Source organism: Danio rerio, chromosome 7, assembly GCF_049306965.1.
Source record: "Danio rerio strain Tuebingen ecotype United States chromosome 7, GRCz12tu, whole genome shotgun sequence".
NCBI classification, from domain to species: Eukaryota; Metazoa; Chordata; class Actinopteri; order Cypriniformes; family Danionidae; genus Danio; species Danio rerio.
In genome coordinates this window covers 21670207-21695933 of record NC_133182.1, presented here as the reverse complement: position 1 = coordinate 21695933, position 25727 = coordinate 21670207, and the positions used below count along the sequence as shown (strand labels likewise).

General features: G+C 37.0%; 2 protein-coding genes across 6 annotated transcripts in view; both read right to left on the bottom strand.

Annotated features, from left to right (window-relative positions):
- efnb3b (ephrin-B3b) overlaps window positions 1-25727 on the bottom strand; it is an 888832-nt gene that overhangs the window by 131968 nt on the left and 731137 nt on the right. The window lies entirely within an intron of this gene.
- Window positions 1-25727, bottom strand: part of kdm6ba (lysine (K)-specific demethylase 6B, a) — a 149712-nt gene that overhangs the window by 67186 nt on the left and 56799 nt on the right. For all 5 annotated transcript variants that reach the window (XM_009303125.5, XM_073908352.1, XM_068222582.2 and 2 more), the window contains one exon: window positions 16260-16304. The gene's annotated coding sequence lies outside the window, so the exon portion shown is untranslated. The remainder of the gene's footprint in view (window positions 1-16259; window positions 16305-25727) is intronic.

The window sequence follows — 25727 nt, the reverse complement described above, 5'->3', positions numbered from 1 at the left end:
ACCAGTTAACTACACATAAATGAGGAGTTAATCTCCCATTAAGGCAATGTTATTGAAAAAAATGATAATTAAACCATATTAACACAAAAGAAAGCAGGTAAAAAACATCCGGAGTGATAATGAAAGGATGATCACACACACGGTTAACGTTAGACCCATAAAAAATCTGTTAAAAAATAGTTAAAGTGAAAGCAACCGGTGCTGCTTACAAAAAGACAAATCTGGAGCTCTTCAAAGCAGCAAGACTGTGGGTGCATGTTCATCACTTTTTGTCTAGTCTATTTGAAAGAGAACCAATCACACCAGTTTATAGACACAGCTGCTTCACGCAAGGAAATGGGAGCGCACACGCGTTTTAAACAGTTGCGCATATCACATTAGCTGTTAGCCTCTTATTCACCTGCTTTCTATTGCTCACGCAAACGCAAAAACTTTTGTCAGTCGTGTTGTTTCTCAATTCTAAGATCGCCTTTGCATGCATATTAGAACATCCTTATTATCCAAACCCTGCTTTTAAGAATTATTATCTAAGGAAAATTATTTTCAACCAGCCAAGGTGGCTAGTGGGAGTGTCTGTCTTACCCACCACCGCTGAAATCTACCCGCATTTGGTGGGTGTTCATGTCAAGCCCTGGTGACAACCCTAGATCATGCAGTACAAAACTTGAGCAAAGATGATGAAAATTCAGCTTTGCACTATTTTTTTTTTTTTTATCAAAATAGATATTAATTTACTTTAAAATGTAATAATAGCGCACAGTGTAAAGTGCAGCCTAGGTGTGCGTTGCAGATATTACATTTTCAAACATTCATTTTTTTACTTACATTTTTTTTTTAAATCAAGATGATTTCAGTCAGATTGGAACAATAATTAGTCTTTTTTCATGTACAGACTGAATGAAATCCTGAGATTTCTAAAGTTAGACTATAAATTTCACAAAATGTGATTGATCTTGGATTGTCTAGCATGTATATACATTATCACAAGGGCTGCACAATATTGGAAAAATCTAGCATTGCAGTATTTTTTTTTTTTTCGATATGAATACAATTTTTTCCAAATGAATTAATATCTCTATTTGGAAAGATTTTATAATGTTAGATCGATTGGTATGATTGCAGTGGGAGTGCATCTCCATAAAATCTAATAAACGATTATAAATTTCCCCAACACATTTTTGTTGTGGTCTGTGCTATTTGCAGTTTGGATGTGTTGTGAGTATTTTCATGCATAAAAATCTATAAATACAATCAAGAATGAAGTGTTTTATCATTTCCCAAGTCTAACAATTACCACTACCATACTACACAGAATATAATCTCGGCAGTATACACTTCCAATTATACCATTATACACGCAATTATTCCATTACTCAAGAAAGGTTCTTCTGTAGACTGAACCATCCATCGTATTTTCAATAGACAACTGTATGTGAATTACGGAAAGATTTGAAACGTGTATGTGTGAAAGCCGATCGTGAATCTCACACTCCGTTTTTCATTAAAAACTGATACCTCAACCCATCTGTTCAAAGTGAAGACTGAGGTGTGTGTGAGAGAGAACCCCATTATCACTTCCTCCCATCCATTCTTGCTTTTGTCTAATTCTATCTCTACGTGAAAAACTGTTTCCTTTGAGGATGTAAATTACTATTTGTGTTGTCTGTCTGGCAACAGCACGAAATTACAGGTCCATTTCCACCTCCATCTGACTGTCACCCATCATACGAGTGCATCAATAATCTATTAATGTGTGCCAGCAAAACACACACACACACACACATTCCCACTGTGAATGTGAGGTGAAGGTTAAGTGCTATTCAGTCTGCTAGTTTGCCACAGTCAGCCAGCCGCCCTGATGAACATGCATACACCTTCAAAGCTGATGGCGCACGTGTGTGTCTGTGTGTGTCAGAGCACCCTTTACTTACACAAAAATATAGTAATTTCTCTCTACTTTACACCCATGATAACATTGCCATCCATTTCAGGTGCATCTAAACTCTATTTTCAGTTTCAACATGCATCTCCAGTCATCATGTGTAATCAGATTCACATTTGTGATTGCATAGTTAACTTACTACATCAGTTTGACACTGGTTGTTCTGTTATTTGACCTGTTACTGTTACTTAAAATATTTTCTAGATGGCATTAACAACCAAAGTAATCCATCCATACAAAGAAAACTAAATAGTTTTAAAAACTTTTAAAACTTTAAATAGTTTTAAAATGAAGTTATGCGTCATAAAATGAAATAACACAAGGAAAAGTATTGAATACATGAATAAAGGGAGGAGTGGAAAGGTGTGAAATCTTTTTCAGCTTTGAAATCTTTTTCAGCAAGCCTGCCCATCATCAGTGTAAATGAATATTAGCTGCCTCAGTCCCATCATCTACACTAACAGATGATGAAGATGAAACCAAGGTGAACATTTCAACAAGACAATGATCCCAAACTCAGCCATGTCAATTGGTTTCAGAAAAAAAGAAAGTTGCTAGAATGGCCCAGCCAATCACCTAACTTGAATCAAATAGAAAATAAGAACTAAAAGATCAGAGTTCATAAATGAGACCTACAGAACTGTGCAAGTATGGAAAATAAAAATAAAATTAAAAAAATAATTCAATAATCTTCAAAAATCAGACTTTTTTCGATACCTCCAGGTTCGCCACTTTGTTCAGACCCAGTGCTCTGTATTCCCTCAAATGCCTGCTGAATCTGGACTGGATCTAATTTTAAAGACCCCTGTACACCCCAAAGGTCTCATTTCCAAAATGTATAACCTTATTATGACATTCCGTAACACAACATTAGAGAAGATTAAAATGGAATGGATAGAAGAACTAGGAATTAATATTTCTGAAGAAACTTGGGATAAAGCAGTTAAAATTATAAACAAGACTTCATCATGTGCGCGTCTTAATCTGATTCAGATGAAAATTCTTTACCGTATTCACTACAGCAAAACCAAACTGGCTAAAATCTACCCCAATATAGATGAAATATGCGATCGTTGTAACTCATGCAAGGCAGACCTGACCCATATGTTCTGGTCATGTGACAAACTGAGACGATTTTGGTCTTCAATATTTGAAATTTTAAACTCAGCCTTCAATTTAAGAATTCAACCAAATCCGGAAATGGCTATTTTTGGAGAAACAAATGAGGACATCCATTTAGCTAAAGAAATAGAAAACGCCTTTGCCTTTGTAACATTAATAGCTAGAAGAAGAATTCTTATGGAGTGGAAATCACCAATGCCACCTAAACTGTCACTTTGGCTTAGTGACGTAATGCAATTTTTGAAAACAGAAAAAAATAAATATTTTCTCAGAGGATCAACCAAAAATTTTTTCAAAACATGGGACCCTCTAATAATTCATATTGAGACTAATGTACTCCTCCAACCATAAATTCCCAATTTTTTTTACATTTTTTTATTTTTTATTTTTTTCTGTAAATTTATTTTATTTTCATTTTTATTATTATTAATATATATACATATATTTTATTTTTTTATGTAATGCATTTCCTTTTCAAAAATTTTTTTATTATGTTAATTTGTCAATGTTAATGTAATTTGTAAATTTTTTTAAATTTATGTATAGTTCAAAAAAAAAAGAAAAAACGAAAATACCTTTGTAATTGAATACCTTTAATGTACTGTACCTTTTGTCAAAAACACAATAAAAAAAAAATAAAAAAATTAATTCAAAGTCCCTTTAAGTCAGGGGTGCTCAACCCTGTTCCTGGAGATCGACCTTCCTAGAGAGTTCAGCTCAAACCCTGATCAAACACACCTAAATCAATTAATTAGGACCAGAACAGCACTTGATAATTACAGGCAGGTGTATTTAATATAGGTTGCAACTGAAATCTGCAGGAAGGTCGATCTCCAGGAACAGGGTTGGTCACCCCTGCTTTAAGGCAAGTTATTTCACTTGGCGACCATCTTTGAAACGACTCTTGGGCAGCATGTTCGCGCATTCTGTCTGAATAGGGACACATCAAATTCTCCAAAAATACTTTCCAAGCCTACGATCACATTTCATATGATGAATAACCAATAAAATTATACAACAACTGTCTATTTAGTTTCATTTCTAAATGTTCGTATCACACAAAATTTGAAGAAACTCACATCTGGTTCAAACCCCCTGCAGGGGTGCAGTTTTTTTTTTATGTGATCTGGTTATCTTGTGGTTGTATGCTGATGTTGGTCAACAGCTCATAAAGAAATATATTTACCAGGAAAAACCATGACAAGTTCAATACTTATTTTACCAGCTGTATTTAAATTGCTTTGATCCAACATAGACAATCCTATTTCTATTTTCTTTTCTAATCTAACAATATTATTCTTTATGTTATATTCCATCAACATAATATATTCATTCATTCATTCTCTTTTCGGCTTAGTCCCTTTATTTGTCTGGGGTCGCCACCGCAGAATAAACCGCCAACTTATCCAGCATGTTTTTTTGCAGCGGATGCCCTTCCAGCTGCAACCCATCACTGGGAAAAATTCATACACACTCATTTGCTACGGTCAATTTTAGCCTACCCAATTCACCTATTGCACATCTTTGGACTTGTGGTGGAAATCAGAGCGCCCGGAGGAAAGCCACGAAAACACAGGAAGAAACATGCAAACTCCACACAGAAATGCCAACTGACCCAGCCAATTCTCGAACCAGCAACCTCCTTGCTGTGAGGCAATCGTGCTACCCACTGCGCCACCAAGTTGCCCACATAATATATTGCTTTTTTTATTTAGATATGTAAAGAAATTTTATGTTATAAAAGATTATGATTTGAAACTAAAACGGTTCTTTTCAACTTCATTCTCATCGAAGAATCTTAAAGTATCATGGTTTACACTTCAAAATAAGCACATAAGATTTAACATTGTAAATTAGGCATGGGCTGGTATAGGATTATAATGGTATGATAATCTTGATAAAAATATCACAGTTTAGGGTTTCACGATGTTGTTATTACTGCTTTAAAATATCCACTTTTTAAATGTCTGAATTTAAAAAAACACAGCTTTTTCCCTATTTGAACACAAGGTATTTTATTTAAAAGATTTATAATATTTTAGAAGAGTAAACATGTCAGGCTAAAATATTTAAAAGAAATCAATGACTTCTGCTGTCTACGTTTGTTTCAAAAACACAGATTTCTTTACTATTTTAGACAGCATCTTTCGATATCTTTTCAGCTATAGAGGTACTGTTGTCCTAAAAAATATGTAAATAAAAATCTTACATATACCATAGGACAGTACAGGCAGAAAATTATGGGGGCTTTAAAACCTTGACTTTACCAAACCGTGGTATACCTTGAAAACAGTTATCGTCCCATGCCTATTGCAGATTTGATAATATTAAGATTTTTACGCTCAAACATCAAATCAGAATATTAGAATGACTTGCTGTTGTAAAATTAGTAAAAAAATGACATTATAAAATATATTAAAACAGATTTTTTTTATTAAATATTCCTGTTTTTACTTCAACATAATTTTTTAACAGGACTAAAAACTCTTCATAAAAATATTATTTATGTACAACACATAGAAACACAAACACCTACAGCTTTTAGGATTAGTGTCAAATGAAACTCTTCAAATGATTAGATTCAACCATATTATTGTATACTAACTACTAAGAACACATTACATTTGTCAAATCTGTGTCAGAGAAGACGTGAAAAAGAAAAACAGAAACCTACAGTTTATCTGAGACCCTGAAAAACAGGAGCCAAAGTGCTTCCTGTTTAGACTAGTGGGAGCAAAAGGGGGCGGGGCTGGCATAATGTTATTATGACATCATAACACGCCAATCCCAAGATTATAGTATTAAAACAACACAGAATTTCAATCTATAGAACGGCCAAAATCTACTCTGCATCAGCTCAAACTAGCTTCTGTTCAAAGAAAAAACATAAGAAACAGAAAAACAGAGCCACGTGAGTTTTGTTGGGCTTGCAGTTTAGCTCTGGACATGTTCAGAGGGGGAATCGGAATTTGGAATTTGCCTGCTCTGTTTTCCAACCCCCTCCGCCTGCAGCTTAAAGAATGTACCTCCACACAGCTGGCCAAACACACACGCTCATATGGGAATAAAAACACATGCATTGAAACCAACCTTATCCATAATCAAGTGTAATCTGGGAGATCAGTTGCATGCACACTCATATGCACTACGGTTGCACACATGCATATCAATTTTGCAGAAAAGTAAAACTTCTGTGTGCACATAAACGTGGAAAAAATAAATCTATTTTTAACCTCGTTTGCATACTGTGAATTGTAACGCAAAAAAAAAGCTCATTGGGAATAACCCCCCTTTACTTGGTTTGTTCTGCTGTGTGGAATGTGAAGCAGAAGCAGCCTGCATTTCATGACAGGGTGGAGCGATCCACAGCGGGGGGAGATTATCCAGCAGGGGGTGCAGGAGGAGGTGAACGGGTTTAAGGGATATTTTTAGTAATGCTGGCAACACAGGCATAAACGTGAACTATAAGGAGCAGGCGGAATCATATAACTTGTATACTATACACACACACACACACACACACACACTCAAACACAATTATATTCACATGGGCTATGGGATGATAAACAAACAGGCTCAGAAATAAACATTGACAGGAACTACGGCAGACCAGCAGAAACCATGATCATCCACACACATGGAGCTGTATTGCACAAGAGTGGCCTACAGACACCGACACGTTTTGAACAAGGCATTTAAACTCCTACTTAAGCAGATGTGCAAACACAAATGCATGTGCATGCACACTGAATGTACGGAAACTTTAAGCAAGACCTTGAAAGTTGTGGCAGCATGTAAAAAACTGAAAAATATATTAGATTAGTTAAAAAACAATAATAGATGTGAAGTTTGAGGCGAGCTTTTTCCAATGCTATTTTTCAAGAAGCCTCATGTCACAAAGGCTGCGTTTATTTGATTTCAATTGAAGTAAAACGTGAACACTGTGAAATGTGTTTTATTTTTAATTGTTAATGTATGAATACATTATTAATGTTTGAAAACATTGTCAATACATGACATCATTGTAAACATTCAAAAATGACTACCGTATATATACATATGGCATAAAGACACCTCTCATATGGAGAATGAAGTCATGCACTGCTCATGTGTGTTTTTGCAGACCTCAACAGAGTGTAAAAATCCTGATGGTTCTGTGAGTTTCGTCTATCAAGTTTGATCTTTATTTTGTATTTTCTATTGGATTCAAGTCAGGGGATTGCCTGGGCCATTCTAAGGCTTTGTTTTCTTTCTCTGAAAGCATCTGAGAGTTTCCTGGCTGTGTTCTGGATCATTGTCTTGCTGAAATGTCCACCCTGGTTTCATCTTCATTCTCCTGCTAATGTAGGTGTTGGACTAAAGCAGTGAATATTAATTTACAATAAGGAAGGGCAGAGAGTTTCTGAAGAACTACTGAGAGATTTTAGCTGCTTTCTTGGCCTTCACTGCCTTTCTACACCTTCCTTTCTTTATGTGTTCGATACCTTTTTCTGTTATTTTATTTTTTTTACATATTACTTAATTTGTGAACGAATTAGTTTTGTTTTCTGTTCATATATAGATTTCTTTGTTTTATTATCAACATCTGGTGAAAATTCCAAATCAACAGCAACTTTAGAAATATGTTTTCTGAGAAAAATGGCAACAAGTTTAATACTTATTTCCCCCACTGTATGTGTGTGTGTGTGTGTGTGTGTGTATAAAACAAAACACAAAAAAGATATTAATGTGTGGATTTAATCAGAATATTTTTTACTTGTGCTGGTTAAATTCCTTCTTATGGTCACAACATAACTTAAGCAGACATAAAACACAATGCAACACAAGAAGCACTACATTAGGATGTACTCTCACTAGGCACAGTCGCCTTGAACCGTGCTGAAGTGCAGTTGTCCTCCCTCCCCTCTCCCCCGACAGCCTGCACTCACACTGCATTTTGCCTTCCGAACCAGAGCACACTTGCGATACGATTGTTCAGTTTAACAAAATAGAAGTGCCCTCGCTCAGCACAGTGGAAATTTCTTTAGTTACATTGTTTTAGTCAGCGACACAGTCAGCAGTGACATGGTCAAATATTTAGCAGATCAGATCCACCACTTTTGCAAGTATTAGGAGGTTTGCTGAAGGTGGCAGCTGACATTCAGTGAGGGATTTGCATCTTTAATAAACTATGACAGTTCATTGAAAAGTAAAAATATTAATAAATCCATATGAAACAGATACTTAAAAGTGACGTCGCGTGACTACCACTGTAATAAACAAATTAAATTTAAAACTAATGAAATAAAAAAGCAGTAGTTCACACTGGTAGGAATTTAAAGCTGCTACGCCTTTTTCTACATTGTTCAACAGAGTAGTAGTTAATTTCAAAAGATATTTGAAGCTGACAATATGTGCTACCAGTGTTTTTACATCCTTATTTAATATGGTAGTTCATTCTGATAGACATTGGAAGCTGACAAGATGTGCAAACCCTGTTTTAGTAGATAAAACAAAACAGATTAAGCTACTGTACCTTTAGCACATTCTGATGAGGTAGCAGAGATCGTCAGAACACCGGCCAACTGAACCACGCCAGGGCCTGATTCGAAGCACTCACACTTAGCAAAGGAACCAGGAAATGTGCCTGGGCACAGTTCAGATAGCATAGAGTGAGTGCACCCTTAGCCTCAACTGTCCTTTCTCGTATTTTCTCTTGCATGCCAACTACAGTTTAAAGAGAATCTTGCTGAGTTAACTAAAGTTATTTATACTATCAACCTGTTTATAGTTGGTTAAACAACACAGCCTGAGGGTGGCAACAAATCAGCAAATCATGCAACATCCAAGACAGATCAATTAATGAATCCTTAAGTGTTCTCATTAAATACAACACTACTTAGATCAAATCATAACGCAAGCACTTAAAGAGGCTCTCTGTTTTCTAAATTCTGAATTCACATGGTTGGAAAAGCAGGAAAAAAAAGTCCTTGGAAAATCTGCTCCACATTTCCACCACATCTTAACCCACCGGGATCCAGAACATCAAAGTGTGTATGTGTATGTGTGTGTGTGCATGTGTGTGTGGGTGAGCTTGGGCTCTGGCATCCGGATGCATGTTTACTCAGCAAACACTTGGGTTCGGTTGCTAGGACACCTGCTTAGGACACGTGCAGAAGCATGACTGACCCAGATGAACTTTGACCTTTTTGAAGGTGACCTTTACCACCCTGCAGTAGCAAGGCTTTTCATGTGGTCAACTCTCCCATCTGAACGTTCACCTTTAGCCTCTGGCCCTGAGCTACAGAGATAGTTTGAGAGTCTCTGTGTGTGTTTGTGTGTGTGAAACGTAAGAGTTGCAAAGGAGTAAATACTTAAGGTTCCCTTGTGAACAGGTGGGCACACAATTTTGAATATTCACAAATAGTATGTGTGCATCTGGTATTTCAATGCTTTTTGCAGAGTTCATGCACATTTTACTACTAAAATTCCATGACCTTTCCAAGACTTTCCTAGAAAGTAAATGTTCATGATGTATCGATTTATGTTTATGTATCTACAAATACATGGTTAATAAAAACAATGATGTTCAAATTTATTACAGCAGATCATAAAACATGCAACAATCTGTTTCATTTACATTTATGTTTATATTTATGTAAAATTGATTTTGATAATTCTTAAACAGCACTAATAATGTGAGAGCATGTTTTAGGCCAAGGACAGAAAAGAAGTAAAGACAACTAAACTATATTTAAGTTAGGGCTGCACAAAATATCGTATCAGCATCGACATCACAACGTTTGCATCTGCAATAGCCTCATCGCAGGATATCCAAGGTTGGGATTATAGTTTAATATAGAGTTTAATCATAATGGAGTAAAAGCTGATCATCTGCATGCATTTATAAAGAGATAGTTCACCCAAAAACTACTTACCATTTCCATTACACCCTTCACTTGTTTTAAACATTCTTTTTTTCTTTTTTAATGAACACAAAAAGAAGACAATAAACAACTCCTATAGTATTGAAACAAGTGAAGTGTGAGTAAATAGTGAGTAGATTTTAATTTTTGAGTAAACTGTTCTTTTAAGGCCTGTGACTGTGTGAGCATTTTAATATTTGACAGTTTAAAACATCCGGCCACAAGACATTTTTTGAAACTTTATTAAAGGTTAATAAATATACAATGAAGACTATGCAGTGTTGATTACTCAACATCTGTACCTGAACAGTGAATACCTGGAAACTAGAATTTACTTTTGTCTTTGCTATAATTTATTTATCTATGCTGTAATTTAATTGTTATATATTTTCTTGTTATAGAGTCACTCCCCTACAAAATCCCCCCAAGCAACCCACTTAAACCTGTTAAATCATCTGGGGAAATTGTATTTACATCACAATATACATCACAGAAATACAAAATACAGTAATGTCAGATTTTCTCGTGATCGTGCGGCCCTAATTCAAGTATACAGATATTTTCATGACTTTTCTAAAACTGTGGGTTTTTCTGTTTTTCCAAAACTTTTCCAGGTCTGGAAAATGCCATGCCAAAATTCCATGACTTTTCCAGGTTTTCCATGACCGTATTAACCCTGTTTTTGGTTAATCATATGGGACGTGTAGTGCGAAGTGCAAAAGACACGTTTTACAATCAGTTTTTATCAAGCTTTTGAAGCCACATAAATAAGGGTTTGTTTATTCAATTCATTACGCAGCTTCTCCTACCACAGCAAATTACATTTTTACTTTTGATATTTGTTGCCAGTTAATCAGGAATTGATGATTTTGTTTTCCTTGATTACTTGAACAGAAAAGCAGCTTTTTTTCGCATGTCTTACATGCCATATTCCAGTTTTGCATAAATTAAGTTAGCATCTTTGGATGAAAACATAGCTATTGAAATCTGACCACGGTCAAGTGGTCACAAGAGTCCTATAACAATTTTACTAGATACAAACAATCTTAAATGACCAACTGTGATTGAATCACTTAAAGAATGTTAAAGGGGACCTATTTTATCCCCTTTTCAAGATTTTAAAGTGTTTTGTGTCTCCAGAATGTGTCTGTAAAGTTTCCGCTCAAAATACCCACCTGATTATTAATTATAGCTTTGTGTATATTGGAAATTTGAGCTGTTTTTGTTGCCTGTGATTTTAATGCAAATGAGCTGGTTCTCCCCGCCCACCAATCCCATGTGCGTGTCAGAGCAATAGAAATCTTTCTAATTCTTGTAGCCTTCACAAAGATAAGCAACACAGTGACAAATAAGAATGAAGTAGACTTCCCTTACTACTCTAAGATCTTTTCCAACTGTTATTTGATGTATTTGTTCTGGAGTTAATTCAAGCCTTTCTGCAATGATGAATCACACTAAATGTTGTTATAAAGTTTGCATGCACACACATACATGTTTAGCTTTGCACTGTTTTTGCATGGAAAATGTTTCAGGATACATGTTAATATCCACTGCTGTATGGACATCTATTATGTTACTGTACAAAATAAACCTTCTTTTGTAATTGTACTAACACTATGCAGCTGTGGTGATGTGGTGACAGCGATTTTACCGTCCTTATTACAAACATGCACTGTATTTAAAACATGTTAAACTTGTACAGCTCATTCTTGAGGTGCAGACGATCACAGGGAGCTGAACAGATTTTTTAATCTCAGTTACTTTGCGCTTGTCCTGTCTTGTTGATATGATTATAAGCGCTACTACAGAGACATGTTAATAAATGGCTGTCAATCAATTTAGTGGGTGGGGAAACTGCACACCTACGTCACGTTGCGGTTGGTCTCAAAATGGAAGGGATTTGGATCCTATTTGAACTTCAGGAAAAAAAAAACAGACTTACTGTCTTCATATCAACCTAATATGACTGTGGACACACTTTACCAACACACTGTTCTGTCCAAACAGCTTACAAAAGATGATTTTAATCATAGGTGCCCTTTAAATGGATGTTATGGTAATGTTCTCCCTGAGAATATGTTAACTCTCCCCGATTTCAAATGTATATGAGTTTCATCTTCTGTTAAACACAAAAGAAGATATTTTAAAAAATGTTGAAAACCTTTAACCATTGACATTTCCAACAAAAGACTTGAAGAGATTAATGCCAACCCTCTGAGTAAAGCGCAAAGTCTTAAGCAATATACCTATTGTTCCTAGTTATTGTAGTGATGCAATCACTTTATTGCAAATTTATTATTCACACAAACATAATAATGAAAGCACACTAACTATTTATATACAGTAACCACCCGATACACAACACCCTACCTCTTTCTGATTGTCTTTGATTGTCATTTAATAAAGCTAACTTGGAATGATAATTACTGGGACAAGGGCTATACAAATAAACTTAAATTGAATTACAGGCTTTCAGCTTTCTTCAAAATAACTTCTTTTGTGTGTAACAGAAGAAATAAAACACATAAATTGGTTCAGAAGCACTTGAGGGTTAGTATATTTTCATTTTTGTGTGAACTTCCCTTTAATATAATTCAGAAAAAGCTAAATTATGCAAGAAAATATACAATTGATTTGCTTTGATGTGCAATAGTTTGCCATGAGTACTCCTACACACTCTTTTTATTCACTATGTGACAAATAACGCACTGTGACACAATCACACACATTTTTTTGCTAGTGCACTTTGTGTGCGTGACCTTGGCTCTGTTTACACCTGGTATTACCATCCGTCTCTTGTGATCCAGTTACAAATGGTAAACAGAGACACAAAGCTGTTCACACCTGGTACTAACATGCATCTGAAATCTGACCAACTGCCACAGTTTTGAAACTGGAGAGTCTCTGATTTCATGACTTTATAAGTAACTCACTATATCAGTTAATATTAATGCATGTTTAAACCTGTATATATGTATCTAACTGTGATCAGCTCCCAACATATGAATAATACCAAGGTGCAAAATACAAAAGTGCAAGTAGGTTGATTGATAAATACAGAATGTACGAAAACAGAAAGGCATATGGTTTTGTTTACACATGCACACTATCAGGCAAAGATTTAGATGTGTTTTTGAAGCAAATTTCTTAGATCTTGTTAATACAAATACTAATACTTGTGATAACAGGATTTCTGCAGGTTTGACATACTCAATTTACTAACATAATTATTTTTAGGTTTTTTTTTTACCTTTTATTGGACACAATAGTGGAGATTACAGACAGGAAACTGTGGGGACCAGAGAGAGGGGAAGAATCAGCAAAGGACCTTGAGCTGGGAATTGACCTCAGGTCGCCTGTGCTATATGCTATATGTACATGTACATATACAATACAAACCAAAAGTTTGGACACGCCAATCTTGGCTATTAACAGCCATTTTTGTGAAAAGCCTGAAAAGTGATCAGATCTTGGTAGTAACAGATCAGATGAAATCCTGATTATGTAATCAAATCAAATTTTTGTAATTATTAAAGTATACAGTTATTATAAAATACGCATTTCATTTTTAAAAGAAGCTGCTGAGGCTGTTGTTGAAATATATTTTTCTCCACAATTATGCCTCTTGTTCATAGTCTTATTATATTTTGAGAGAATCTTGTGCATTGTTAAAAAAAAAAAAAACTAAAAGTGATTTTAAGTCAGAATTTGCCAGGGGTATAAATGATTTTAGGCTGGGTTGTATTTTCTCTTTGTATCTGTCAAAACTGTACAAGTCTATCCAATTTCAGTAAACGCAATTAGGCGGTCAATTAGGGATTAGCACAAAACTAATCTAAATGTAATACAAAAGTAGTCAGATTACATTACCATAAATGTGTAATCTAAAAGATTATATAGCCGCCTACAAATTATGTCATGTAATCTTTAATCAGTAACTGATAACAATTCATAAGTAATCAGCCCAGACGTGAAAGTGATTTAAGTAGGGATGAAACCATTCACATGACACACGATCCTGGCATAAAAAACTAAATATAAAATGCCTAATTATACAGTTGAATAGAGACAAGAGTTAAACATTAGGACAATTCTAAGGCTCAAACATTTAGGGGGCCCCCAGAGACATTATCAAGGGCCCCCCAACGTGGCGGCCAGCGGGGCCCTGGTACCATGTGATCATCCGGTCCGCATGGTTTGGCTGATTAATATATATATATATAGACGTCTGTGACAGTTTTCCACTGTGCTGACGGTTTATGTGCATCATGTTTGTTATCCTGTCAGTATAAGTGAACGTCTTTTTGCAGTATTTGCACACAGGTTGTGTTTTGTCTAGTGCACTTCACCGCTGTCACCTCTTGCTTGCCACTGACATGCAGGTAAAGCGAGTTTGCGCCTGTAAACACATTGCCCTCTCTGTTTAAAAAATGTATCGCGATTTGTTCAACATTTCTACCGGCTTGAATAGTCACATATTTGAATTGATTTTCAACTGGCTCACGGTGAATTGTTACATCTCTATATGTTATGTGTGTCAAATAGGATGAAAAGGTCTAAATCAGCGGTGTCCAAACTAAGTCCTGGAGGGCTGGTGTCCTGCACAGTTTAGCTCTAACTTCCTTCAACACACCTGCCTGGAAGTTTCTAGTACACATAGAAAGAGCTTGTTTAGCTGGTTCAGGTGTGTTTTATTGGGGTTGGAACTAAAATAGGACACCCGCCCTCCAGGACTGAGTTTGGACACCCCTGGTCTAAATAAAGTATTGACAAGAAATGAACCAGAGAGCATGTTAATGCCAGGTAAAAATGTTAATGTAGTTCTGCTGACCACCATTGGCCTTTGGTGCATTTCTGCTGAAACACCAGGGTACATTTATTTGATAAAACAAACAAACATATTAAGTACAACTTTTTTTTATTGAACTTGAACAGCACAATAAAATGTCATTTATTTTTGTAATACCAAGAATTTACTCCATTAATCCAGTCATAAAACATTCAAAAATGCTGATATTGTGCTCAAGAGCCATGTCTTCCTGCTTATTATATTCGTAGAAACCATAATAGTCCTTTACAGAATTCTCTGAACAGCATTCATTCGAAAGAAAAATCTTTTGTGATGTAAAGTCTTTACTGTCGCTTTTGCTAAATATTAATTCATCCATGCTCATGTCAACATCAAACAATAACTGCCCCTGAACTTTTGAACAATAGTTTACACACACTCTCATTGACTAGAACACCATGTTTCCTTCTGACAGCTCCATGACACGGTAACCACACAGAATGTTCCGCCCAAACGTTGTTCAGTGTTCAGAGTCTTGAGTCTGAAAGTGAGCCCAGAAAGCCCACAGACCTAATAAACTGCAGTGGGATCAGTCCGACAGACCCTATAAAGTGCTCCCTATCAGCTGAGTCAGCAACAGACAGCTCGAGCTTAGACCAAACACACACACACAGAGGTGAACAGACACGTGCATCTGGATTCTCTTAACTCGCATACAAAAGAGTTAGTATGTGGACTGCTATGAATGTGGCATTTGTGTGTGTGTTGGGATGTTCGGTCAGTGCTTTGATAGCTGCTGGATGTTAGAAAAGAAAAGCTAAGAGTCCAAAGAGAATGAAGGACGGGGAAAACGAGGGAGGAAAGGGAAAAAGGGTCAAACACACAAACACAAACCACATGCAGCTGGTCTGTATACGCCTCGGCACGTGAGGCTTTTCTTCATGGGGTCAGGGAGTTTCTGTGTGCACGGATGCATGTATATATGGCTGCTGTTTACAAATGTGTGCAAGGTTGTGTGTTCGACTCTCTCGCTTCTCTCTGCGCTGCACACACACTGGTTTTAGCCCATAGAAAGAGAGTGAGTCACCTTTTGGGTTTAAAGGCTCGCCAAAAATATAAAAATAGAGCGGAAGAGACACACATACTCGCACGCTGACCAGAGACTGAGTCACTTTAGGCCACATCCATCAGACTACTGAAAAACACTGCGGTGTCTCTGTTTCAGCCCACCTATTGGACAGAGACATATGTGTGCCTCCTACAGTGGGCACCTATGGTGGAGGGGGCGTCGGTTTGTCTAATCCCCACCCCCGTCCTGCTCCTGTCTGACTCTAGGGAGAGAATGTGAGAGAGACAGGCAGGCTCTGAAGTTTTGGGAGTTTTCTTACACTTTAAATGATCTTCTAATGCCCTTCAATTATATGCTGCTGCTAATTGGTCATAGTGTGCAAAGTTCTACTAAAAGGGATGCAAATATTTACATTGTGACATTCTCACTCACCTTCATGATTCCAAATCACCCTCGTCATTCCAAATCCGTGGAAATCTGTGGAACATACAAAGAATAAATTGAATGAATGCTAGGGCTGCACAATATATCGTTTCAGCATTGATATTGCAATGTGTGTGTCTGCAATAGCCACATCACAGGATACACAATGTTGAATCGGGATTATAGTCGATCAACAATTGAGAATACATGGGAGAATACAGAGTAATTGTAAAGTATAACCAAAACAGAGTGAAACATTATGATTTGTACACTACCTGACAAAAGTCTTGTCGACGATCCCAGTTGTAAGAGCAACAAATAATAAATTGACTTCTAATTGATCTTTTGGAAATGTGGCAGAAGATAGATTTATCTGTTGAACTTCATCCCAATTATAACAAATACTACAGAAGACTTATTGGAAACCACATCGACCTAAGATTCTTACAGAAATCAGTCAAGTTTGATGAAGGAGTTTGGGGTTACATTCAGTATGGGGGCATGCGAGAGATCTGCAGATTGGAGGGCAACATCAACAGCCTGAGGTATCAAGACTCTGGCTTGCCTATTTCATTACAAGTCACAGGAGAGGGCAAATTCTTCAGCAGGATAGCGCTCCTTCTCATACTTCAGCTCCACTTCAAAGTGCTCCAGGATTGGCCAGGCCAGTCACCAGACATGAACATTATTAAGGATGTCTGGGGTAAGATGAAGGAGGAGGCATTGAAGATGAATCCAAATAATCTTGATGAACTTAGAGAGTCCTGCAAGAATGCTTTCTTTGCCATTTCAGATGACTTTATTAATACGATATTTGAGTAATTGCAGAGATGCATGGATGCAGTCCTCCAAGCTCATGGGAGTCATACGCAATGTTAATTCTTTTTCCACTGCACCATGACTTTATATTCTATACTGAACATTATTTCTGTTAGGTAACAAGTCTTAGCAAAGTCAGAGCTTACCGTCCTAATTTAATAATTAAAAATCAAGGCATGATAATATTTTATTTTGGGTAAAATAAGCGTAATCTCTCCCCGTGTTGGTGTGGGATTCCTCCGGGTGCTCTGGTTTCCCCCACAAGTCCAAAGACATGCGGTACAGGTGAATTGGGTAAGCCAAATTTTTCATAGTGTTTGTATGTGTGCGAATGAGTGTGTATGGGTTTCCCAGTGATGGGTTGTGGCTGGATGGGCATACGCTACATAAACATATGCTGGATAAATTGGTGGTTTATTCCACTCTGGCGACCACAGATTAATAAAGGGACTAAGCCAAAATGCAAATGAATGAATGAATGAATAAGCGTAATCTAGAGGCCTTTGCCTTTCATACAAGCCACTTCTGATACCAAATGATCAACTAGGAGTCAAGTTATTATTAGTTGTTTCTAGAACTTGGATAGGCGACAAGACTTTTGTCAGGTAGTGTATGTGTTTTAAAGGCACTTTACTTTAATGAAGATTATACAGTTTTATTTTTAAATTTCATTATTCAATTTCTGTACCTAAATATGGTTTGACTCTCTGGAAAATCATAAAGCAATGTTTATTTTACTTTTTTCGTTGCTCTATTGAAATTATTCTTGATTGCAATTTCTTAATTAATTTTATACATGATTCACACCCTTACAAATTACCCAAATCAATCTAAATTAATGTGATTTTTCCTCCAAATAGAGCTATTCAAGCCATCTGGTGAAGTTTTCTATCTCAATGTATAATAATATATAATTGCAGAAAAACAAAATATCGCATTGTCGTATTTATACAACATCTTTCAGCCCGTATGAATTCCCAATAGGGTTAGGTCGATAGACAATGCCATAGTCCATCGCGATGGCTGACAGACATCACAATGCTGAGCCGGCATCGCAATCCTCTGCCCTGGCCCCATCGCAGCAGCAACCCGCTTGTGAAAAATACACACTTAAGCCGTTTATACTAATACGTCTTGGTTTTAAAATTACATTTTAGAACGAAAACGATTCAGGTCCATGCTGGCGTTTCATCTAACATTTCTGAAAAGCCCTGATTTCACACTATACTGCTGAAAATGTACATCACATGACCACACACACACACTCGGTCATGCGCTGCAGTGTATGTGCACGTCTGAGCTCCAGCAGTCAGCGGGTGCTTTGAGCACAAAACCCTAGAGAGCAGTGCAAGTCAGACAGTTCTTCAATTAAGTACTGCTGGATTGCGTCCCACTACAGATGTTAAACATGACATTTAATTCATCTTGTCTCTATCTAATGAGTCTTCGGTCTCTTCGAATCTATCAGGTAATGTGCCACAGCCTCAGTGCACAGCTTTAATCTTTCACTTTCATGTTCATACTTGGTAATTTTAGCGAAAACCTCAGATATTGTTGGCTGGTTCCTGTTAGTTGTGAACCTTTTTTCCCAACCAAGTTTGTCAACACTATTATAGCGACACAGATCACGCTGCCTATTCATGCCAGAATCTCACGGAAAAAGTGATTCACAGGTGGTAATTTGTGTGTAACTTTTAAGATTTGGTTATGGGTTTTATGATTTGGTTATGGGTAAAACAAAGACCATGAGAGTCATGTAGTTGAAACGGTAGGATACAAATAATTAATTAATTGAGAATTAATTAATTTTTCATAAATAATTAATTAATCGCCGCCAACGCCGACATCGACCATCGCAATGTTTCACATTAGACATCATTTGACGCCAAATTGGTCGACATCGCCCAACCCTAATACCCAATAGGGTCGGTTTACAACAAACAGGGTAATGCACTACATCACTTAATATATATTCATATTTATGCATTAAGGAGACACTTTTATTAACGTACAGGTATACATTTACCTTTTATCAAGGTTTTTCAAGTCATAATTCAAACATAACCATAATTACAAGATTAAAGCATTTGTGAAAGTAGATGTCTACATACAATCTTAATGTGAACATCAATAAAACTAAAGTTCAGAAATGCATAATCCTCAAACCGATTATGTAAACAACACCAAGTTAAACATCACATGTTGTCATCTTAGATTTACAGCAATTACAACACAGAATCAGAGTTATTACTTCTGCTGGGAATCAAGCCTATGCCACTGCAAAATGTAGGCACCCATAATACAGCATTTCCCAAGTCATTAAACACCAAACATGACATCAGAGCAGCACTGTTGTCATCTCGCATGGTGAGCTTTTTGAAAGTTGAACTTGAACACACTGCAAAGATTACATCGAACAGCCAACAAGCAGTCTGCTCTGTGTCTGCGTGAGAGGAAATAACTGTCTATGTATCAGCAGTTATCAATAGCCTATATTTGTCATTCAAAAAGGAACATTTAAACTAGGTCAGCTGATAGTCAAAGCAGCTTTTTGAATATGACTAACGCTGATCACTTGTTCTATTCCAGATAGCTCATATATTTGTGTATTGAGATGCAAGAGTCTTCTATTTGTCTTGAATTCTTTGCTTGCTTTAAGCAGTTTGGTTTTTATTCCTGTGTGTGCACAGATTTCTTCGCTGAACCGAACAGCCAATCAGAGATCTTGCACTGACCAGCATTGCTTATGAACACCCACTTAATGCACTCAGTCCACTACTGACTGTGAGAAACACCGCAAACCTTTGCTGGACATTGCTTTATGATCGCCTGACATTGGCTGATTCCTGACTGCTAACATTTTGTACCTTTAAAGGTCCCATGAAGCGCATTGAAATGTGTTTTTTTTTTTTTATTCGATGTTTGACATAATCTCAACTGAAACATGAAGAGAGGGTGGGACATAATGTAGCTCCTCCTCTTTAAAAAAAAACAGCCAATAGCGTTTTGTTTTTATTACTGCTCTGCGAGTGAAATTGGTTGAGCTCAAGTGCATCAAATGAAGAGCAAATGAGAAGTGTCGAAGGGGGCGAGGCTCATAAGAGACTAAAGATCATTTGATTGGTTATGATTTATATGATTTAATGAGAAACTGTAGTGAGGCAATCATTGCTCCATTTAGGAGGAACTAACAAACTACAAGCTTTACATGTTTTTATCAGTTTTATATCTTCTAAACCTAAATGTTGTCATTATTTTAGAGCACACTAGCTTATAAGTACCCTAAAACCTAACAATACTGATACTAACATCTAAAAGTTTCAGATGAGATTCATAAGAGCTCTTTAAGGGTGAATTTTCCCAAAACAGTGCTACCAAAACAATCTGAAATAAAAGACAAGGACTATTGCAAATGCTTTTGGGAAACATTTTACAGCAAATTGACCTGCATTGCATTCAATGTGCAAGTTCTATTGGCATTATCAGTGCTATGCAACAGTTGTTTGATCTGTAGGAATGCCACTTGACTGAAATAATTAGGTATACAAGTACATTTCTTAATAAAGTGACTGGTGTAGGTGTACATAAGCAAAGGCACTTTATAGTCAAAATGCTCATCTTGGTAGGGTATTAAAAGTGTTGGTTTGCCTTGAATTATCAACAACAACAACAAGATACAAAAGTTGATATAACGTCACTTGAGTTAATGACATGAAAACTTTCTAGATTAAACTTGTAGTACAATGTATACCTGTGCTATAATAGTGTTCATAGTCAGATTGATGTTATTATCTTTTTCTTACACACAATGTTATTGCTGTTACACTGCAATATTGACAGTTTGAGTTTTAATCCTTAAAGGCAAGCCCATGGAAATCGCAGTGGATAGCACGATCGCCTCACAGCAAGAAGGTCGCTGGTTCGAACCCTGGCTGGGCCAGTTGGCCTTTCTGTGTGAAGTTTGCATGTTCTCCCCGTGTTGGTGTGGGTTTCCTTGAGGTGCTCCAGTTTTCCCCACAGTCCAAAGACATGCACTATAGGTGAATTGAATAAGTTAAAATGGCCGTAATGTATGTGTGTGAACGCAGGAGTCTATGGGTGTTTCCTAGTGTTGGGTTGCAGCTGGAAAGGCATCCGCTGCATAATACAAGCTACTTATGGGCCATACATAGCCTTGTTACTGTAAAAGGTATTACTGTAAAAGCTATTGCAGGCATCTCCAACTATCACCGATACACAACAACACATTTTGACATAGCACTAATAACTTAAACTGCTAAATAAAATATTTTGTATTGTCAATTTTTTAACTCAGCATATTAGTTTTTAGCACCATAAACAAATACTGACCAATTTTACTGACATCAACTACAACTACTAAAGAATTGGTATTGTGACAACTAATCCAATTTTTGAGGCAATTTTATTAAAAGTTATTTATTTAAGCAATATTTTTTTAAGTATAAACGTGTCCAAACCTTGAGGCAGATGTGCAACAGCAGCAGAAGATCACACTGGGTGCCACTCCTGTCAGCTAAGAACAGAAAACTGAGGCTACAACTCACACAGGCTCACCAAAATTGGACAATAGAAGATTGGAAAAACGTTGCCTGGTCTGATGAGTCTTAATTTCTGCTGCAACATTCGGATGGTAGGTTCAAAATTTGTCGCCAACAACATGAAAGCAGGCGAGGTAGTGGCGCAGTAGGTAGTGCTGTCGGCTCACAAAAAGAAGGTCGCTGGTTCGAACCTCGGCTCAGTTGGCGTTTCGCTGTGGAGTTTGCATGTTCTCCCTGCCTTCGCGTGGGTTTCCTCCGGGTGCTCCGGTTTCCCCCACAGTCCAAAGACATGCGGTACAGGTAAATTGGGTAGGCTAAATTGTCCGTAGTGTGTGTGTGGATGTTTCCCAGAGATGGGTTGCAGCTGGAAGGGCATCCGCTGTGTAAAAACTTGCTGGATAAGTTGGCGGTTCATTCCGCTGTGGCGACCACGGATTAATAAAGGGACTAAGCTGACAAGAAAATTAATGAATGAACATGAAAGCATTGATCCATCCTGCCTTGTATCAACGGTTCAAGCTGGTGGTGTATTGGTGATGGGTATATTTTCTTGACACACTTTGGGCCCATTACTACCAATTGAGTATCGTGTCTACCTGAGTATTTTTGCTGACCATGTCCATCATTTTATGACCACAATGTATCCATCTTCAGATTGCTACTTCCAGCAGAATAACACGCCTTAACTCATAAATCGTGAATCATGTCAGGCTGGTTTCTTGAACATGACAATGAGTTAGTCAAATGGCCTCCACAGTCACCAGATCTCAATCCAATAGAGCACCTTTGGGATGTGGTGGAACGGGAGATTGGCATCATGGATGTGCAGCCGACAAATCTGCAGCAACTGCGTGATGCTATCATGTCAATATTGACCAAAACCTCTAAAAAATATTTCCAGGACCTTGTTGAATCTATGCCATGAACGATTAAGGCACTTCTATAGGCAAAAGGAGTCCAACCTGGTACTAGTAAGGTGTACCCAAAAAGTGGCCGGTGAGTGTATATGACTCACAAGAACTTTGATGATGAAAATAAACAACAAGAACTTTAAAATGATTCAACTTTTGTAAATCAGCTGAGAAGTACTTTAATTAAGTTATTTAATTGCAAAACTTAAACAATTATAAGAGGAACTGAGGAACTTTCAGTATTCTATCAGAACCCTAAAATTGAATAGAATTATTTGTCTTACAGAAATGCATGATTTATACACACACACATAACTGCAAATATCGTGAGGTGGAATTCCTCTGGTTACATGCAGATAAAGCATGAGTGTTTTGTAAAAGCATGTTGAGTGAGAGTGGAGGGATGGTGACTGCAGGAATCCACATGTCGTATGTGTGTCTTTCTGTGATGTTGTGTTGAAACCAGATGGGGGATTTTACTGCATGGGGGGGAAGGGAGAACGTCTGGACACAGAGGTCATGAGGGTTCAGGGTGTCTTAAAAGTTTTTGTACGAAGGCAGACAGGCGCGCACACACACACAAGCACTCTCACTCAGACGTGTAAGGTCATGTTACTGCCCCAATTTCGCTATGCATATAAACACCTTTTACAACAGTTCCACTGGCTTATCCTATTTGACAATTCCAAAATCTTACATAAACAACGTTCTCTTGCATTGTCAGCTTTTTATAGTGAGATGACTGTTACTAGTGAACAGCTATTACAATTAAAGTATGCCCTGTCCCTCAATTGTGTTGTACTTGTAAACAAGGCAGTATGATTAAGGTGTTTATATGAATGCTGATGAACTCTGGATGAGAGTATGGACTGATGAAGAGAGTTATTTTAAATGGAATTTGATACCGCACTCCTATAATGGAAAGAAAACTTCCGCATTTTCCAGACAGCCTTTGTAACATTGTATTCGGGTGTGATGAGTCTCCCAGGAGTTCAGTGTGTGTGTGCACTTGGACATGCGGGTGTCATTGGTCTGTGCTGACTTATTAGGTGCAGAGTGTCAAACAGCTGCGTGTGTATGGAATATCCTGCAGCAATTTGTGACAAAAAGTCCTAATTGACAGTAAGAGTTTGACTAAGATGTTTACATGTCTGTATTGCATTTTAATAATGTGACTAAAATAGGAATAGTCTAAATGTCCTAATTCGATTAGTGTTTACAATTTATTATGACTTCAGTCGAATTAGGGTCTTTAAAAATCTCTGTTCACATGGTTGACTTTCAATCTGAGTATTCTCTTAAAGGGCACCTATGATGAAAATTATCTTTTGTAAGCTGTTTAGACAGAACTACATGTATCTATATTGTGTACCCTGTCATCTTGGAGTGATAAAAAGCCAACAAGTCTATTTTTGTTAAAATAGGACCCAAATCTCAGTGATTTTGAGGCCCACCGCAACGTGATGTAGGAGTGTGGTTTCCCCGCCCACCGAATTGATAGACAGGCGCAATGTTTCTATAATAACATGTATACACATATCCACAGAACATTGTTTTTGCAAAGAAACTGAATGACACACACAATGACAGAAACAGGACAAGATTGAGCTAGTGTCCGGACTCTGCCACCAAAACAAGAATTTACAAGACCAGGGTGGCAGAACCCTGACAACAAGCAACAAAAACAGCAATGCTGTACTCATCCAAAATGTGCAGATTCTGGAGGCTATAATAAATGATCTGATGGGTATTTTAAGCTGAAACTTTACAGACACATTCTGGAGACACCAAAGGCTTGTCTTACATCTTATAAAAGGGGTAAAATATGTGCACTTTAATCATATTAAAATTGGGAGTGTTGGAGTCTAATTAAACATACTGACTGAGCCCACGATGACTGTAAGATAGGATATTGACAACATTTCACACACACTAAATTTTACTCACTACTCACCAATGCTGAATTCATTAAAACAAACAAACACTATACTATAATAAAATAGAAGAGAAGAACAAATTCACGTTAAGCTAAATTTCCAGCATCATGACTCCTGTCTTCAGTGTCACACGATTTTTCAGAAACCATTCTAATGTGCTGACTTGATTAAGCATCTCTTACAATTACCAATATAGAAAACATCTGTGCTACTAAATTGAAATCCACAATACATTTCTGATTAACAGAAATGACAAAGCACCAGCAATAATTTAAAAGCGAAGTCTTCTGAAACATTATAAATACCTGTTATCACTTTTGACAATTTAAGCATTTATTCCAGCATCTCTGTTGAAATAACGAGTGCTATTGTCCTCAAAAAAAAAATAAATAAATAGAAAAAGCCCACTGTTTGTCAGACTTTTGAACAGTGCTGTGCAAAGCAACAAAGGAAATGTACGCTGTTGACAGATGTGTAAATACATGTAAACGTATTCCTTCATTCATTTTCTTTTCGGCTTTAGTCCCTTCGCCACAGCAGAATGAACAACTTATCCAGCATATGTTTAACGCAGTGGATGCCCTTTCAGCTGCAACCCATCACTGAGAAACATCCATACACACTAATTTACACACATACACTGCGGACAGTTTAGCTTACCAAATTTACCTGTACCGCATGTCTTTGGACTTGTGGGGAAAACCGGAACACCCTTAGGAAACACACATGAACACGGAGAGAACATGAGCCGAGGCTCAAACCAGCGACCTTCTTGCTGTAAGGCGAACGTGCTACCCACTTTGCCACTGTGCAGCCACGTAAACGTAATCCTCTACAAAAAGTCAAAATATGCACCTTGCCATTGTCTTTCATAACACACAGCGCGTGCACATGAACCGCGAGTGAGAGAGGAAATAAAAGCACACAAGCTCTAGTAAAATCAGAAACTTAAGAGATAATCTTTAAAATTATGATTTCTTATAAAAATGTTGACAGAGGTTTATGATATAGGAATTACAGCGTAGCACTAATTAAATTCATATTTTCCATGGAGCGATTGATTTGAGGTATAGCCTGCTATTTTCATTTGATGGAAGAAAAAAATATATATGATGGGGGAAAAAAAACAGCATATGCCTCTTCTTAAAAAGGATTCAGTCTGTGTTTTGTAATCTAAATTTGTCATTTAAGTAAAAATATCTACAGCAGCACTATTTATTTTTTTCTTTTTCTTTAATTTATTTTTTTCTT